Source organism: Carya illinoinensis, chromosome 12 (genome assembly GCF_018687715.1).
Source record: "Carya illinoinensis cultivar Pawnee chromosome 12, C.illinoinensisPawnee_v1, whole genome shotgun sequence".
Lineage (NCBI taxonomy): Eukaryota > Viridiplantae > Streptophyta > Magnoliopsida > Fagales > Juglandaceae > Carya > Carya illinoinensis.
Window position 1 is genome coordinate 15181575 of NC_056763.1, and position 4485 is coordinate 15186059.

Consider the following 4485-nt stretch of genomic DNA (forward strand, 5'->3'; position numbering starts at 1 on the left):
TTTTTTTCTTCTACACACTGAGCAATTTTTTCTTCTTTATCCTGAACGGGCAGGATTTTTTTATTTGTTTTTAAGATTTTAATTATTTTTTTATCCAGATTAAGAATATTTTTTTAATGATTTTTGTGATTCTATATGTTACAGATGTAAAAGTCATAATTACCTATATGCATGCAAAAGTCACAATTAACTACAGGCATGCACTGACCAACTGAAGGAGGTTGTATACGCATGCACTGATAACTAACAAGAGGGGACAACAGCAGGCCTTGGTATCAATGCAACCAGCGGAAATCACAGAATTCAGTCATTGACTGATGAAATAACACATATTTAGACTGCAGAACTAATGAATTTAAAAGACTTTTGCACGGATGGAATACACAAATTGAAGCAAAGAGTGAAGACATGAAACATGGAAACGGAATGTGATTGTACTGTTTATTACTGTAGCAGAAGCATAGTTGCTTATTATTATAGATAGATATATAAATATATATGCATGTACACACCCTCATATTAATCTGTGTTACAAAACGGGTTCCCATTCATGACTACTGATCACTCATGAACGTCCCTCATTATCTGATCATTTGCTTCCTCCTATTAATCTCCTTTTCCAACTCTTTCGAGCCTCCCACCTTTTCCAGCTCCTGCACCCACAATTCAAACAAAATTATAAATTCATGAGCCACCTTCTGGGCACGCTAATAAACTTATTGGAACGATCATTCAGTACCCACTGGCCCATTATAATGAGAGCGCAATAGTCGAATGCAAACCTAAGAGCGGGTCTTACTGATATATATTGAAAATAATGGATAATACCTTCGACTAATTAAGAAGGAGATCACTCCAATTAATATAGAGTTTTTAAGATATATTTTAGAGGTTGGTCATCTTTACTACGCCACACCTCTATAAATAAAATCTAAAGATAACACGTTTAATTGATTCATACATTTTACTTCAAATTATGTACTTCTCTAACTTAAATATCAGAGTTTTACTGGGCACACCGTGTATCCTTCTTATTATGTTGTAGGTATCCGTAAAATTGGTGATGTGAAATACATCCTTAACACTTATAAACAACATCATCTTATAAAATTCTCTTTTAAAACTTTATCAAAATTAAGCATTTGAATCAAAAGAACCTACCTCCGGTCCCAAGAAAAAACCGTATGGCACACCATGGAACTTTTCAGTGTGATGAATCTACAAATATACATAAAAAATAAAAAAATAAAAAATAAAAAAAAATAAAAAATAAAAACCAACCTTTATTTATAACAAAGCCACTGAAAAAGAAAAAAATAAAATAAAATAAAAATAAAAAAGCAAATATGCAACCTAAAGAATAAAACAGATACACGTTTGATTTGAATGACTGGTGAATGTTCACCTGGTGAGCAGCAGCGACCATTCTGAAATAGGGCACGTTGGCAATTGGCCCAACTGGGAATCTTTTATGGACCAGACCATCGTGGACAAACACGTAGGCCATGCCCAACATCATAATGCCAAGACCCTGTTCGAAGGCCCAAACAAAACATGTCAATACGAGAAAGTAACTGAGTCCTTTTCGTCATAAAAGTCATTTGTCAATCTCCTGTACTTAATTACGCATGATTTCTTTTGTTGGACGCGTGTAAATATTATTAGCAGACCCAATCGAGACAATGAAAGATAACGTGTGTGTGTGTGAGAGAGAGAGGGGGAGAGAGAGACTTACAGCACCAAAACACAGACCAGGTACAAGGCCTTTGTGGAAAAAACCATAGTACAAATGGCTGGGACAGCGTTGATAATGGCAAAAACGTCGTTGAGCTCGAACGGACCTTCCCTAGGTCGATGGTGGGACTGCCAATAAAAGCAAAAGATTAGGAATCTCTTCAGCCTTTTGTCTAATTATGTTCTGCAAAATTGAAGATAAAGAAGGCAGGCAAGAGCAACTGAGATGTCGAAAACAAACCTCATGCAAATGCCATAAGAAAGCGTGCCATAGAGCTTTGTGCGCCCACCTTGACCAAAACTCCATACCCACCTGAGAATATTCAAAATTACCAGTTTATTTCACTACCCAAATCACCCAAAAACTACAACTTCTGATTTCAACTTAATCAACCAAATTATCCCATAAAGTTTCTTTTTTAAAAATAAAAAATAAAAAATAAATTAAGGAACTCACAGCAACACCCACGGAGAGAGCAACTGTACCAAACATTTCAGACAAAGGCACCTCGCCACCCTGTACCAAAACAAAATCCATTTAGCAGTACATTAACATACACAAATTAACTACCCTTCAAGAAAGAGACAGAAAGACGGAGAGGGGGAGGAAGTACCTCCATTTGCCAAGAAAATCTATAATAAACAGCCATGACAGCCATGGAAGTAATACCAAGGCTAGAAATGATAGCAGCTACTAGATAAGTGGAACTCTCGGATCTTCTCTTGGCCAACCTCTCAGCCTCACGAGCGGATGGGATCTGATAATTAGCACCATCGGTAATTTCATCTTTAAGAGTCCCCAGCTGACTACTTTTTTGGTCCTCCACGATGACGCAGACAGTGAAGAGTGTTTTCCTTCGGGATTTGTGGATCGTTCTGTGGCGGAGAACTGAGGGAGTGGGTTTTTGTACGAGGTGGTAGTGGTGGAAGAGACGGAAGGGTTTAGGGGTCGTGGGGGCGCAAAGTCCGGCCGCCATGGGAACAGATGGGGGAGCTTCAGACTTCGCAAAGCTCAAGCCATAGAGAGAGAGAGAGAGAGAGAGAGAGAGAGAGAGAGAGAGAGCGCGGGGGCCAGGACCCTTGTGGAGAATGGTGGCGTTTGCAGTGAAGAGTGAAACGTTATAAACTTATATACACGGAGACCACACATCTTACCATCTTAGGAACAAAATACTCGTAGAGTGGAGTACCCTCACTCGAAATAATTCCAAACAATTGATCTATTATTTCTATTTACTGACAAACTAATATCTTCATTTAAAAGTGCAAAAGTTCTATGCAATTACTACTTAAATAGAATTATTCTTTTAAATTTATTTTCTTTTGCTTTAATTCTATATGTTTAGAATTTGGATTATAAAAATATTATTGCTTTAATAAAATTGTAATAAATTTGTGAATAGAGTGTTGGAACACAGCGAGGTATGGGCATGTCAGGTGATGGGGGACTTAAAAAGAACACGAGGACGATGGATTAGCAAGCCACTGTAGCCATTGGTATCTCTTTCTACCTCTATCTTTGTGGTTTTGGATTACTATGTATATTTACTTTGTGATTTTGGATTACTTTTTATATTTACTTCATGATTTTGGATTACCTAAGGTTCATTATGTGGTTGTTGATATCTAAATTGCAAAATTTATGTTGTTTGTATCTAAGATTAAGTTTGCAATTAGTAGTTACTACAGCATAAGCCCTTGCACTTTCCTCTTGAGTGTGTGTTGAGCTGCTTGTTTCTTCATCTAATGAAGTGATTCTCATACTGTTATCAATAAAAAAAAGAATTGTTTCCCTTGTCATCCTTTGTTTTTGGAGGATGATATTATTTCCTTCTGCATTATGTTAATTTCTTTGTTTATGCTGTACATAGAATCAAAGAAAAAAAAAATCTTAAGGTTCATGCTGAGTTAACAGAGGCCTAATCTAATATTATGTAGTTCTTGATATCTAAAAGACCTTGGGTCGTTGCACTTTTGGCCTCAACTAGTCTTTGGTTGAATCATGAACACACCAATCCCACTGTGGGACTCAAGCTTGCATTTTACTAAATCTACCCTCTATGGAATGAAATATAAGTTAATAGAATGTCACAACCTTTGTTAAATATTCTTACCTTGCAATTGGTATTTTATGGAAATTGTTGATGGCACTGGAATAAATAACAACTGCCAAAAAAAAAAAAAAAAGAGAAAGAGAAAAGAAAAGAAGGGGAGCTCAAACAATGCAACGCATTATATGATAATGAAAACTCTTCTCCTATGAAATTATAAAGTTTGCTACGATCGTTATTTAAAATTAGTTTCAGTTTTTAGATTCCTTTTTCGAGCACATGATAAATTATTTCTATCTTAAGAAAATCACGTGAACATCAAACATGTTTAAATACAACCTCAAATGAATCCATGCATACATGTTTAAATAAAAATATTGACACTAAACATGGTACTTTTCTTGTGTGGATGATCAGGAATTACCATTCTATGTTATCCAATCTAAAACTCAAAAGCCTAAAACTAAAATTATTAAGACTTTATGGTATTCATAATTAATTATTTTGGAGTAGTTGGCTGTAATTGAGAATTTGGAGTTTATATTTGTATTGTGAGATGTGATTGTGAAGTGAAAGGAAGTACCTTTCCGACCAAGGTTTTAAAAACTGTTCCGTTCCGGCCGGAATGGCCGGAATTTTTCGTGCCGAAACAGTGACCGGAACCGGATAGGTTTCTATTCCGTTCCGGGTCAAATTCCGG

General features: G+C 36.1%; 1 pseudogene; it reads right to left on the minus strand.

Moving 5' to 3' along the window:
- Positions 1 to 332: 332 nt before the first annotated feature.
- On the minus strand, positions 333 to 2848 carry LOC122289861 (annotated as a pseudogene).
- Positions 2849 to 4485: the final 1637 nt, after the last annotated feature.